Below are 16027 nucleotides of genomic sequence, written 5' to 3'. Positions count from 1 at the left end.
CAGAGCAGAGTTTAGGGCTGTTGTACATAGGGTCGCTATGAGTCGCAGGCGACTCGACGGCACATAACAACAACAACAACAACATTAGTTATTTTAACAAAAACTTTTTTGTAAGCTCAGTTTATATGTATCAATATATTTACTTAGCTAAAATTATGAGAATTTACATTAATGTTCAAGAAATGCCAATTTTAATGGTGGTGCAAATCATATTGTTTTCTTATTATGTTTTTTCCATTGCTACAGTTGGTTTTTATTGTCAAATATTCTGTTCTCTTAGGGCAATATTGTGAACTTACATCAATAACTTCTGTAAGACTGAAAAAGACTCACAATTCATTGACATTGAATCAGAACCAACTCATAGCTAACCATTCAATCAGTTTTTAGGGACTTTGGACATGTTGTAAGGAGGGACCAGTCCTTGGAGAGGGACATCACGCTTGGGAGGGTGGAGGGGCAGCACAAGAGGGGAAGACCCTCTATGAGGTGGATTAATTCAAGTGACAGTGCAATTGGTACAGGATAGAGCAGGGTTTAGGGCTATTGTACATAGGGTTGCTATGAGTCACAAGCGCCTCAATAGCACATAACAACAACACATACGTCACACAAGAGGAGATTGCTCTGTTTTCAACCACAGAACAGATGGTGGACTCAAACTGCCTGCCTTTGGGTTGGCAGTGAAACTTCTTATCCGCTAGGCCACAGGAACTCTCTTAAAAGTGACGTAGTAATTAAAGGGAAAGAGGGAGAAAGATCATGAAAAATTTTCTGCTCAGTTACTAATAATGTTGCAGTTACTAATAATGTTGCAATTTAATGTTAATTTTATAAAACAAGCTGCTTGTTAGTGCTCATATAATCTACAGAATCTTGTACTTACATCATTTGCAACTAGATTTATTACACATTCTTCTGTGACTAAAATGTATCGTAAACATTTCTAAGGATCCTGTATGGTCTAGTATGGCAGGAGATCCATTGGCGTGGAGATAGGGTGGTGACCCCATGAGTCACTGCATTGGGTAACACAAACCTTAATGGCACCACTCGCTACCTAGAGGACAACTAGCTAGAAAACCTCTGATCCTACCCAGGCCAGCACAGGAAAGGCTGCTCTGTCCAAATCCTCTTGGTCCAGACAGCCTAGCACAGATGGTGTGAGCGGCTCTGCCAAGCCAGCCGGTGAGAGCAGGCAGGCAGACATCTGCAGGTGAAGGCCTGCAGGGAATCACGGCTGGAAGGTCATTGAAAGTCGATGCACAGAAAGGCTGTTTCCTCGGCAGCAGAATTTACCCGGTAAGACCTCCCCAGCTCCACAGAGGCAGCAGGCCGAGTGATGCACGCTGCATACTTAAACTGTCCAGAGAAAGAAATTCAAGCCCCAACACGTGAATCACATTTGAGCCTAAGATTATAACAAGTTTCAGCCCAAGACTCTGAGCACCAAAGGGTTCTAGAGATAGATCTGTTAGTACATTAAAATTACAGGGGCGTTTTTAAAGACTCCACTGCCCAGGTTTTACCCCAGAACAATCAAACCAGACAGGAAATGGAGACAAGCATTGGGAACTCATTACTGTTAAATAGATTCTGATTCAATGAACCCATAGGACAGAACAGCTGCCCCACAGAGTCTTCAAGGCTGCAGCCTTTACAGAAGGTGATATCTGTCTTCTGTGGAATTGCTGGTAGGTTGGAACCACTACTGTTTCAGGTAACCAATAAACACATCCCAACTGCACCATTAAAGTTTCTTCAGCAGCAGTAGACCTAAAACCCCACTGCCATTTAGTCAACTCCAACTCAGAGACCCTCCATCAGGTTCTTGAGGTCTTAAATCTTTATGGGAGTAGATTGGCCTTCCCCCCCCCCTTACTTAGTGTATCTTGTGGATTCGACCCACTGACCTTTTAGTTAGCAGCACAACATGTACTAGACCATGCCACCAGAGCACCTTTCAAGCACTATTGTCTCTGGTGGCCTAGTGGCAAGAAGCTGTGCTGCAATCTTGAAGGCATGCAGTTCGAATCCACCAGCTTCTCTGTGGAAGAAGGCTGGGCAAGCTTCTCTTGTGCAATTAACTGCCTCTGAAAACCTACTGGAGGGTTAGCTATGGGTCAGTTCCAACTCTACGGTATACAGCTATAGCAGTAACAATCAGCTCCTGCAGATTGGCAGGTTTCACACAGAAGGGAACACTTCTCAAAAAACAAATGGATGAGGGTTGGGGTAAGACTGAGAAAAACTGGATAGATTATGTATACTGAATTGAAACAGATGAGGGAGAGAACAGTTTAAAAGTGGTATATGATAGCATATTATAATTATCACAGGAATCCAGAATTAAGGTTGCATAGTGGAATGCATTTGGGGCAGGGGGCAGGGCAGGTTCGGTGTCGGGGGTACTGTATACTAATGAAGAAGTTTATCTTTTGCTTTTCAAAGAGAGGAGTGAACTGGGGGGAGGGGGGTAAAGAAAAAAGTGCAATAATGAATGAATGAAAATCCAAAATCTCTGTAAATGTTCATTAAAATTAATAAAATAAAATTTTAAAAAATGGATCATGTTTTCTAACCTGATGAGTTAAAGAGAGCAAGACTAACCATGTAACATTAAAATGTAAATCAATAGCTGTGAAAATATATCTTCATATAAAAGATTGTGTCTTAGGAGAAAAAGAAAGTAACTACATCTTCAGAAAGGGAAATGTGGTAGGCACTTGGCAAGGAGCTGCACTGAGAACCTGAAGTCACACATTTCAAACCACCAGCAGGGGAAATTGCCTCCCAAGCAATTAACTGTCTCTGAAATCCCTCTGGAGTGTCAGCTATGAGTCCGCCAACTTGATGGTATAAAACAACAACACAAAGGCTCTAAAACCATAGTAATAGATCCATTTTGTTACTTAGACTCTGAGAACATCAATTTCCTCACTTGCAACATAAGGCAACTGGATAAGCAGATCTCCAATGTATTCCTTTATGTCTATGATCAAAGGCTAGTATACAGTTCTGCACAAGCTATTCTTACTAACAAATGTCATTTTGGTGATCTGGAGGCTTAGAGACAAGGAATTGTGCTACCAGCTGAAAGGTATGAAGTTCAAATCCACCAGCGGCTCCACAGGAGGAAGATGGGCATTATTTTCTGCAATTTACTGTCTCAGAAAACACAGTGGAAGGTTGCTTATGAGTGGGTTCCTACCTGATGATATATAACAACTATCTTTTTAACAAGTGTTACTTCTCTTGGTGTTTAGTAAATAAAATGTTAAAAATTTATACTTTATATATCTCATTTTTGTAGAAGTTATGTAATGATAGGTGAAATATTGAAAAACATTAAAAATCACATAAAAATGCTCGTAACACTCCTACTAAGATTTTATCTTTATCTTAGATCCTAGCCATTGCAAAAAGGCAATAACAAAGGCAAAAACAAAACAAAACAAAAAATCCAAAACCTAAGCAGAAAGAAAGAAATTCATTATTTTCTGTACAGAGTAAATGATTATTTGTAAAGAAAATTCCAAGAATGAACAACCAAAGACTGTTAAATCTAGTAAATGAGTTTTGTAACTTTTCAAGACAGAAGACCAACACCACAAACTCAGTTGTTATCATTACACGACGCATGGAAATAATACAGGTTGAATTTAAGAAATGGAATTATATTAAAACAGTATTTTAATAAATAGCATCAAAAATCATTAACTACTTAAATTTAGCAAAATGTGTGTAAGATGTTTATGCTGAAGACTACAAGACACTGATGAAAGAAATGAAAGTTATATGGTGTTTATGGATTAGACTACTCAATATTAAGATATTAGTTCTTCCCAAGATCATCTACAGATGTGGTATAATAAGATCTCAGCAGGCTTTTTGTAGAAATGGAAAAGCTGATCTTAAAACTTAACACAGAAAAGCAAAGAACATTGAACAACATTTTCAAAGAATGAGAATAAAGTTGAGAGACTGACACTACCTAATTTCAAAATTTTTTATAAGTAATATTTAGAATAGTAGGGCTGGACATGCACAACCTTCATTATTAGATGGTAGGGCATAGAGTATAAACCGAAGGAATCACCAGAACTAAACCCTACATGCCCACTGAAGTGGATGGGCAAACACTCCTTCACTTGACCTATTTTCATAAATAAAGATTTATTGGAACACAGCCAGGCCCATTCATTTACATATCATCTATTGCTGCTTTTCACACTACAATGGCAATGTTAAATAGTTGTGACAGGGTCACAAACGATACACAAGCTACAGTTGGCCGAATTCACAACTAACACCGCAAGATGTCCAGTTAACTTTTAATTTTAGATAAACAACGACTAATTTGTAACATAAATGACCCATGCTTGGAGCTTGTTGTTGTTGTAAGTGCCATTGGTTTGTAGGTGATTCATAATGACCTTATGAACGAAAGTCCTCAACACTTGTGTTACTTTCATCCTTTGCCCAGGTTCAAAGGGTTTCCAAAGGCAAGCTATTTCAGAAGTGGTTGCCACTCCTGCTTCCAAGCTTGTTTTAATCGAGGAGCTCCACCAAACACTGTCCACCATGGGTAACCGTTATCACATTTGACATATCAGTATCACAGTGTTCAGTATCACAGCAACCACGAGTTACCTCTGTATAGCAAGTGGACACACCAGGGCTATATGACCTAGAAGAATGTTTGAATAAAAACAGGCCAGAGAGCCATGGATTAATGTTACCCCCCTTTGGCTTGGTAGCATCACTTTCTGTACACTAGGCTAACTGAGCTCTCTCTATATTGCTAACGGCTTGGGGCATACTTATATTAAATTTTGTGTTCTTTTTCTTTCATCTGAAATTCAAATCTAACAAAGTGTCCTGAATACCATATGAGAATTCAATGTATATCTTTAAATGAAAACATTTACCATTTAGACTTTTACAGAAAAAAGTTTGCTAACTGCTAATTTAGGCAGAAAAGAAAGCTTCTTTTTAAGATTCATTATATTATAAACATCTAAAAGAATGTCATTAAAATATGTCATAAAACCAAAAATATATCTGGTTTGTTTCAGTTACCAAAGTTGAAACATGATGCCTAAAGTTCTAACCATTTAGTTGAGTTTTTTTTACCAATTTCAAAACTTTGAGCAACACCCCCTACTTGTCAGAGTAGTATATTATAATTGAGAATGTTGTTGTTGAGTACAGTCAAGTCAGAACTGACCCATAGCTGACCCTCCAGCAGGTTTTCAGAGGGAGTTAATTGCAAAGGAGGAAGTTGCCTATTCTTTTGCTGAGAAATAGCTAAGGGATTCGAACTGAGTGCATTTGGGATTGCAGTGCAGCTTCTTGTTGCTAAGCCACCAGATAGTATCAGGGAATAGCGCGTTAATAACCTACACATTAAAAAGAGCTCTAGTGGTGTATTAGGGAACACTGGTGGCCTAGTGGCAAGAATCTGTGCTGCAATCCTGAAGGCAAGTGATTCGAATCCAGTAGCTGCTTCATGGGAGGAAGATGGGCAATCTCTGTTCATGTGATTAACTACCTCTGAAACCCAGTGCCCCCCCCCCTGAAGGTCTCCTATGGATTGGTTCTGACTCGATGGTACACAACAACAACAGTGGCGTAGCACATGTGTTATTAAGAAATATCAGTGATTTAAATAAATCTAACAACTGTTCCACGGGAAATATATGGGCTGTCTCCTCCCACAATAATTTAGTCTCAGAAACCTAATAGAAGGGTTACTAGGAATAAGAATGGACTTCAATCAAAGTTGAATATGATGCTTTAAAGATACCTGGATCCTAAATTCTTATTCAAGAATTAGAATTCCTTATGTCTGAAATAAATACTTACCGCTCTTGCTGTTGTTGTGTACTCCCTGTGGTGTCAGAACATACCCTTAGCTGGTCTGTCACTGGATTTTTCAAAAGTAGTAAAACAGAATGGAGAAAATTGCCCATCTTTCTCCTGGAAAAAGCTATTGGATTCAAACCACATACTTGTGGGTTGGTAGCACAACTTCTTACCACCAAGCCACAGGCGCTAGGAATCTGCACTTTTTTCAAAAGTCTCTGGGGAGATTTTAATGTACAAGTTGAGGAACTGATACCCTTCAACAATGGCTTACAAACTTTAGCATGCATAAGAAGAAACTAAAACACTTTAAAATGCATAAATTCGATCCATTTGAAGAGCTTATGATTCAATAGATCTGGAGTGGATCCTAACAATTTAAAACAATTTCTCAGGTGATATTGTCACTGGTATGGAGACCTCACTTTTCAAAAGAAAAATAATTTTAGAATTTTATGCTCTCTACTTCACAAATGCCTTGAGTGGAAACTCAACTTAGCCTCAATAATATATAAAATAATTGAATTTCATTAACACAAAAGGAATTATATGGCTTATTATTGCCTTATAGATGACTTGTTATTACTTTATGGGTATTGTTTTATCCTGTGGAATCAGAACTAACCTATAGCTGACCCTCCAGCAGGTCTTCAAGGGCAGTAATTGGCATAGGAGGAGATAGCCCATCTTTTTTCCCATAGAGCACCTGATGAATTTGAACCTATGTCCCTTTGCACTGGCAGTGCAATTGCCAATCACTAAGCTACCAGAGCTTCCTATACCAAGCCCAGTGCCATCGAGTTGCTTCTGACTCACAGAAACTTTGTGTCAGGTTTCAAAGGGATGAGACTGCCCACCTTTTTTCTAGGAAATGTCTAAAGAATTAAAATAAAAATTTTTGTTTAATAACCCAACAAGTTGCACACTAGATTATCAGGGCTCCTTGCAGGGCACTGATACACCTAAAAGAAGAATAATAATGTTAATAATACACACACACACACACACACACACACACACACACACACACCTATATATGTTTTCAACCAAAATATGTCAATCAGTATCCCGTCAATTCCTGGGGTCTTATTTTTTGTCAATGTTTAACGTGCAGCTTCAATTTCTTCCTTCAAGACCACTGGCTTTTGTTCATATATTGATATTTTTCAGTGTCAATTAATTCTTTTTGCTACAGTGAGTCTGAATATTCCCTTTGTCTTCTTTTGATGCTTCCTGGATCATATTGCCCATAGCATTCTTCAACTGCAACTAGAGGCTTAAATGTGTTTTTCAGTTCTTTTTTGCAATTCTTCTCTTTTATTCTCCAGTCCCATCTCTCTTCACATTGCATTATAATACTTTGCTATGTCTTTTTAAACTGCCCTTTGAAATCTTCTGTTCTGCTCTTTTACTACAGCATCTTTCCCTGTGTTTTGGCTTCTTGATGCTCTAGTGCAATTTTCAGAGTCTCTTCTGACATCCATTTCCTTTTTTTCTTTCTCTTCTATTTTTGTCAGGAAATTTAGCTCTCTTCAAGACTGACGCCTTTGTTGTCATCCCACAACTCATCTGACCTTCAATCACTTGTGTTCAATGCTTCAAACCTATTCTTAAGGTGATTTTGCTGAATTGGCAGAATAAACTCAACACCATATTTTGGTTCCCATGGACTTGTTTTACTTTTTTCAGCCTCAATTTGCACTTACACATGCATAATTGATGATCTGTTCCACAGGCCACTCCTGCCCTTGTTTCGTCTGCTGAATTGAATTTCTCTAATGAGTTTTTCTATGGATGTAGTCAATAGGATTCCTATGCAGTATATCAGGTGAAGCCCATGTGTAAAGTCACCATCTGTGTCTTTTGAAAAAGGTATTTGCAGTGAAAAAATTATTGAACATATAAAACTTGATCTATTTCATCTCATTTCTATCACTAAGTCCTTACTCTTAGATCCATTGTTTCCAACTTTTACGTTCTAGTCACAAATTATCATTAGCACATTCACAATCAATACTTGTGATACCAACAGTCAGGAAATCAGGAGACCTGTCAAAATTATTGAGAAGCAATGATGTCATTTTGAAGATCAAGGTGTGCCTGATTCAGGTCATGGTCTTTCTGACTGCTATGCGTTTAAGAGCAGGACAATGAATAAAAGATAGCAGGAAAATAATTGATGCCTTTGAGCTGTAGTGTTGGAAGGGAGTACTGAATATCCCAAGGACTTCAAAAAGAACAAATAAATATGTCTTGGAGAAAGGGCAGCCAGAGTACTCCTTGGAGGCAGGGATGATAAAACTTTGTCTTACATACTTGGAGCATGTTTCTAGGAGAGGGTATTCCTTGGAGAGGGACATCATGCTTGGGAAGATGGAGGCTTGGCAAAAGAGACAAAGAGCTTTAATTGGTGGATTAACACAGTGACTGCTGCAATGGGTATGAGAGTTTCAGGAAGTGTGAGGATGGCACAGGACAGGATAGGGGTCAGATTTGTTATTCATGGGGTCACTATGAGTCACACTAAACTCAACAGCATCTAATGATATCTGACATCATACATTCAAATTATGTTTTGGTATAACCCAGAATGTTTCTAATCTTACCAAAACTGTCATGAGAAAGTGATCAAACCAAAAGGTCTTAAATTAAAATATTATTGTGTAAATAGAACTGCTGCTGTTAGGTGCTATCAAAATAGTTCTGATCATTATGACCCTATGTACAACAGAAGAAAATACCCTCAGTCCTGAAACATCCTTAAAAATAGTTCAGTGAAGCTGCAGATTGTTGTTGTTGTCAAGTGCCATTGAGTCACCTGTGACTCATTGTGCTCCTGTGTACAAGAGCCCTAAACCCTTGCCAATCTTATTGTCTCTGACACAGCTATTCTATTACCCCAGTGACTGAATCAATCCATCTTATTGAGGGTGTTCCTCTCCTGCACTGTCCCTCTACCCTCCCAAGCATAATATCCCTCTCCAAGAACTGGTCCCGCTTTGCAACAGTACAAGAACTAATATATAAAAATCAATTATATTTCAATACAGAAGTAATTATCAAATTAGCAATGAATTTGGGAGCATTATTCCATTTATAATAACATTAAAAAGAAAATATTAGTAAAAATGAGCAAAATAATGCAATACATATTAGAAAACACTATAAAACATTGATTAAAAAATGTTTTAAATGTCTAAATAAATGGAAAGACATTTTGCGTTCGGATTGTTTTCGTTGGTGGTAGAGCTATGTCCCATAGTGGTCCTATGAACAAGAGACCCCACTCCTGTCCTAGTCGGTGTATCCTCAGCATCTCTGATATCCTTGAGCCCTTTGTAGTCACTGTATCAATCTGTCACATTGGCAGGCTTCCTCTCTTTCACTGACCCACCACTTTTCCAAGTATGATGTTCCTTTCAAAAAACTACCCTCTCCTAGCAACATGCCCAAAGTATGAGCTTCACCATTCTTGCCTCCAGGGAGGATGTTTGGCTGTACTTTTGGGGTTCATAAATAAGTAGACTTAATATTATTAAGATAGCAATATTCCTCAAATTGACATATAAATTGAATGTTGTTGTTGTTCATTGCCATTGAGTTGAGCACGACTCATAGTGACCCATGAACAAAAGGCTTGAAGCCTTTCTATAACTATCATCATTTATCAAAGTTCATAGTCTCCAGATACATGTTGTTTATGAAGTGGATGTCACTCAAATTCTACCTACTGTCTTTGAAGAAATGTAACAAACTCTAATAGTTCATTTATATGGAATTACAGCAGACTCAGAATAATCAAGGGAACTATGGTGGCCACGTGGAGGGCCATATACCAAATAATGGTGAAAGACCTCTACTTCACAACACATACAAAATTTAGCTATAGACCAAAGACATATAAAAAGCTGAAACTATTAAAAATTTTAATTAAAGATAAAACTAAATCCTTAAGACCTTGAATAAACCAGTTTCTTAGAGGTGGCAGCAAAAATACATACAAGAAAAGAAATTGAAATTCACTAAAATTTGTTGAAGAACATTTGCATATTAAAACATATCAGCAAGAGAGTGAAGGGAGCAGTGGTGGTCAGGGATAAATGTTCACCTCTAATGCAAAAAATCTGGGTTCAACCACCTCGTGCACAAATCACCACCAATCCACTAATGGAAGATTCTATGTTGTTATGTTCCATTGAGTTGAGTATGACTCATAGTGACCTATGAACAAAAGATCTGAACCCTGTCCTATCTTGCACCATCCTTACACTTCCTGACACACAAGAGCCCATTGCAGCAGTCACCTATTCAACCCATCTAGCTGAGGGTCATGGCTCTGATATTGAACAGGTTTTAGATGAAGTTCCACAATGATGGATGAAAAGTGGCCAGTGAAAATCCTTGATCACAATGGTCATATCTGTCACCAGTTATATGGATGGAATAGGATCTGGCAGCATTTCACATCGTTGTGGCTGAGTCACCACAACCCAACCAGCTAACTCAAATGCAGCAGAGGGGTTGAAAACCACCCACTCAGTGAGAGAAAATGTTGTCAATCATATAACTGAAAAGGGGTTTGTTCCAGAATGGAAAAAAAAATGTAAATAACACACTCTAAAAGTAGACAAAGAGCCGAATTTTCCTAAAAAAGATAAAAAAATCAAACTCCCTGCCATAGAGTCAATTCCAACTCACAGTGAACCTCTACTGGGTTTAAGAAGCTGTACATTTTAGCAAGAGAAGACTGCCCATCTTTCTCCAATGGAGGAGCTGGGTGAGTTCAGAGCCCCAGTGACAGGGTTTAACAGTGCAACTCTATAGGAGCACCAAAGCTTCCTAGAAAAGTATAAATGGCCAATAGATACAGGAAAATATACTAAACATCAATAACTATCAGGCAAATTTAAATCAAGATCACAATGAGCAGTGAGGTATCACTTCACATCCAGCAGGATATATAATATTAAAAGACATTCAGAAATCTCTTAAAGTATATGGAACGCTAGAACCTTTACGGTTATAATATAAAGTACTGCAATTACTTTAGAAACTACTCTTGTAGGCTAAATATAGTTATACCCAAAAGTTTGTCCTTTTAACAGTGCATTGTATGATCTATACTCTTCCCCTACATCAAGTGTGAAGGCACCAATTCTTCAATCTTCCTTATTCATTGTCCAACTTTCATGAGCATATAAAGTAATTAAAAAATACCATCTATTAGGCCATATATACCTTGGTCTTTAACATGACTTCTTTGCTCTTTGGCTCTTTAAAGAAGCTCTTGACATCAGATTTGCCCAATGCAATATGCTATTTCATTTCCTGTTACCACCATGGGTGATGATTGTGGATCTAAGTAAAATTAAGTCATTGATAAATCTTTAAAATGCTATGTTACATGAAAGAAATTCATCAAAAAGAACTAGTATAATACAATTCATTAATATAAAATGTCCACAAGACACATGGTTCCAATCTATCAGCTACTCCATGAAAGAGACCTCCTCCTGTGCAATTTACAGCCTCTGAAAACCCCTAGAAGCCAGCCGTGAACACCTTCTGATTCAACGACCCATGTCAACAATAACAAAGAGATAAAGTAAGTGAGTGCTTGTCTAGGCTGGGATGAATGAAGAATTTGAGATCATGTCCAAAGGACACAGATTTGGGGGAAAGAGTCAATGAATGTGTTCTAAAATGATTAAAATAATAGATACACAAACCTGGAATACATTTTGAAAAAAAAACAAAAACAACTCAAAACACAAACAAACAAAAAACTCAAACAAAAGAAAAATCCTCAAAAAGGTAAATTGGATGATATGTGGATTAAGCCTCAATTTAGTGGTTTAATATGTTGAGAAATAACTATGTCAAGCATATGTTCCATGCTGTGAAAAACATCAGACACTTTGAGGCTCAGTCATCACATTCTATGCCCTAATTCTCTTAGAACACCTATTCTTGCACTTACTTTGAATTGAGAATTTCTTGCTTAGTTCAGTTTTTAGTCTTCAGAGCAAAACTACACTTCCACATATTTCCACTGTTTGTGCAAATAAGCAGCCTTTGCTTCAAATGGATGTTTTTATTAACACTATGCCTAATTATTGAAAATAAACATGTGCAAGTATGAGCGTCTGCTGACTGCCTCTCAACCTATCTTTTCCTCCTGCTGGTTCACACTGAGAGGTCTTGGCTTACTGAAGCCTTCCAGGGACGCTGGTCTGAACACTCCCGTCACCAGCAGCAATACACGTGGTTCATCCTGGTAATTCAAACTTCAGTTATTTTTTTCATCACAGTGTTGTTTGCTGTTTGGTGCCATCTGATAAAGAAAACGCATATATACAAACATGTAACAATATAAAGCAAACAAGGAAGTTCTACTCTCTGATGACCTAACGGGTAAGGCGTTGTGCTGTCAACCCAAAGGCAAACTGTTCTCATCCTCCAGCTGCTCTGTGGAATAAGATGGACAACTTCCATGTGATCCTTCCTCTGAAAATCTGCTAGAGGTTCTTTTACTTTTGAAAGAGAGAAGCGAACTGGGGGGTGGGAGGAGAGGGCTGGGCGGGTGGAGAAGTGCAGCAATGAATGAATGGAAATCCAAATTCTCTGTAAATGTTCATTAAAATTGTTAAAAAAAAACATTGTTTGAAAAAATTTTTAAATGTCTAAATAAATGGAAAGACATTTTGGGTTCGGATTGTTTTCCTTGGTGGTAGAGCTATGTCCCATAGTGGTCCTATGAAGAACAGACCCCACTCCTGTTCTAGTCGGTGTATCCTCATCATCTCTGACACCCTTGAGCCCTTTGTAGTCACTGTGTCAATCTGTTACATTGACAGGCTTCCTCTCTTTCACTGACGTGTAACAGCAGTCAAAATAAAAACTTCTCATTCATGAAAGACTGCATTTTGAGAGAATTTCTTTTGTTTTCCATTGACGAGTCTAAGAAGTATCTCATACAGATGGTCACTAAAATACTAATTTAAGATGTCTGCACGAAAAAATTAAAAAAAAAATGCCTAAGAATATGACAAATCTGGGTTTCAGAGATGTGTTAAGTGCTTTATTTTGCCTTTTATTGTTTCCCTTTTAAACTTTACAATGCATCGATTCTTTTCCTCTTCAATAATTTCTACTTCACATCATTTTTTGAAAGCTCTATAAAATCCCTCCTCTTACTTTCACACACTGTGTCAGGAATATTTCAGTACCAGATAGGGTAACCATCAGGACTGGTTGGGAAACTATTCTGACACATGCAATAAAGAATACTTGTAGATTTCCATCACTTGGATAACAAATATTCTTTGTAAAAGGAAAGATTTAGTTCAGTATACAGAAACCAATGTGTGAAATATAATACTATTTCCTTCAATTATTTGGGGTACTACAAAAGAATTATAGCATTTACCATAAAATAAATGTGGCATAGTCTTACAAATTCTAAATTGTTATAGAAACATTCTTTGATAGTGGTAGTAACAATAGTGATCATTTATGAGACTGTATCTATTCTGATTCATTAGTAAAGGGTCATGGTTTTACTTTAAGACTAAAGTAGTAATCTATAAAGTTTCAGGTATAAAATAGGAATTTTAGAATTTAGAACTCTTATTTAGAATATTAATATTTACCATTGTCCTAGAAAACATATTTTCAACATGATTTAGTGGTTAAAAAATATCTATTATTGCTTAGCCCATTGAGGCCTAGGAGATCATCCATAAACAGTGACAAGTAGTTTCACTTCTAACTAAAAGTGCTCAACCTCTGATAATGGGATTTCCTAATGCAGCTCTAAGCCAAATTTTATTTCATTCAGTGATTTCACAGCCTCTAAAGGAGTGAGGATTGTGAACTTTTGCAGTTTAACAACTGCAAAGATGATCAAAGTGGGTTTTAAAAATAAATGCTTCGAATAAATTGAGATTGGGTATCATCTCTCTCTCCCCCCTCCTCTTTATCTTTCTGTCTCTCTCCTTACACTGTGTGTCTGTGTGTATACGCAGTTGTGAGAAAAAGATTTGATAATTTAAAATTGAAATTATTAGAGGAAAGAGAATCATTAATGTAAGAAATAAGGGCCCTTGAATTTCAGATGAAATTTTTAAAGACGAAGATGAAAGAGGATATAAAATCTTGCTTTTTTCTATAAGGGTAGTAGTTGTTATTGTTCTGTGCCATAGAGTTGAGACCTACCCAGAGCTGACCCTCCAACAGGTTCTCAGAGGCAGTTAATTACATGGGAGGAGATTGCCCATTCTTCCCCTGAGGAGCGTCTGGTGGGTTGGAACAGCAAGCTTTCGAGAGTCCAGTGCAGCAACTTCCCTGTAGGACACCAGAGCTCCCTGTGAACGTAGTAGTACAACTGACAAATATCTATTTTTCATCATTATTCTAGTTGTTGCTGTTTTGTTGTTGTTGTTGTTGTTACGTCACTGAGTCGCTTAAAACTCATAGTGACCCTATATACAATAGCTCTGAACCATATCCTATCCTCAGCCAATCTTACTGTCTCTGACACATCCTCTGTAAATGTGTCAATTCATCACATCTGGGGTCTTACTCTCCTGTGTTGTCCCTCCATCTCTCCAAGCATATGTCCTTCTCCAAGGATTGGTCGGTCCCTCCTATCCATGTGCCCAAGGTAAGACAGAGCTTCAAAATCCTAGTCTCCAAGGAGAAGCTTGGCTTCACCCTTTCCAGGACAAGCCTGTTTGTTCTCTTGGCAGTCCATGGTATGTTCAATACTCTTTTCTAGCACCACAATTCAAAAGCATTAATTCTTCTATCATCCTTTTTCATCATGCAGTTTTCTGTGAAGCAATAATCATCCAGCGAGTAATTGTGAAGGCCCTAGCTTGGCTCAGGTGAAACTTAGTCTCTAGATTGACATTGTTTCTCTTCAGAACACTGGAGAGGTCCCTGAAAGCTGACTTCCCCAGTGTGATTCGTCTTGATTTCCTGGCTGCTTGTACCAAGAGTGTTGATTGTGGAGCCTAGAAAATATATTTCCTAGAAAATATATTTCTTCAGCAAGCTGAAGATGTTAACAATCTCTTCTCTGTCAATCATGATGCTGTCAATTGTCCAGTGGTGAGAATCTTTGCTTTCTTGTTGCTGAGCTTCAGTCCATATTGGCTACAGACCTTGACCTTCTGCAGAAAATGCCTCAGGCCCTCCTCAGTTTCAGTAAGCAAGGTTGTGTCATCTGCATAGCAAGGTCATTGATGAGTCTTCCTCCAATCCTGATGCCACATTTCTCCTCTTAAAGTCTATCCTCCAGAATGATCTGTTCCATCTTGGGCTAATTTCAAAATATTTTGAAACCCATATATAGACATTTGTCCATTTTGTAGTTAAGAGAAATTCAAACAAAAATTCAACATGCTGCCTCTGTAGGGTCAGAATCAATTAATAGCTGACCCTCCAGCAGTATTTCAGAGACTGTCCATCTCACAGGAGGAGACTGTCACCTCAGGATGGCAGTGCTACCCCCCTACCAATCAGGCCATGAAAATTCCTTAGAGAGCAGTTAGCTTGGATTATTACCGCACTTGAAATCTGTTCTTATTTCCATTTTTTTCAGCCTACCATATGATTTTTCTCTTATCATTTTATGTGAATAACAAGAAAGTCATTTACGTTTTTAGGACTTTTACGCATACACACATGTAAGTTTTTCCTATTATTTAATTTTTTAAATTATTGATTAAATATTTATGTTAAAATTCCTAAATAATGGATTATTTGCTATGTTTAAGGGGGGAAACTGCTTACAAGGCATAACTTTCCCTACATTTTTCAGATACAGTAATATATTTCATACAATCTGAAACTCCATAATTACAAGAAACACAATTGTCTAATATACTTACAAAACAAACTAACAAAAAAATCTAATGCTAATAAACTGACTCACTGCCTTCCTATCTCTTGATATTTTTATTTTATATTTAATTAAAAAACTCTTTACGATTTATTTAAAGAAAATACAAATGAAAAAACTGTGTGAAAGCATTCACGTGAGAGGCAATCCTTTAGCAAATGCCTCCATAGCAAAAATAATGTGGCTCCTACTTTGGGCATCTTCTTTCCTATGATCCACAAAGCTCATAGTCATTGCCTTATAAGAAAACAA

This window comes from Elephantulus edwardii, unplaced genomic scaffold (assembly GCF_000299155.1).
Source record: "Elephantulus edwardii isolate Elephantulus edwardi_28Jun2011 unplaced genomic scaffold, EleEdw1.0 scaffold00036, whole genome shotgun sequence".
NCBI lineage: Eukaryota > Metazoa > Chordata > Mammalia > Macroscelidea > Macroscelididae > Elephantulus > Elephantulus edwardii.
The sequence above is the reverse complement of the archived record's forward strand: the minus strand, read 5'-3'. Positions refer to the sequence as shown.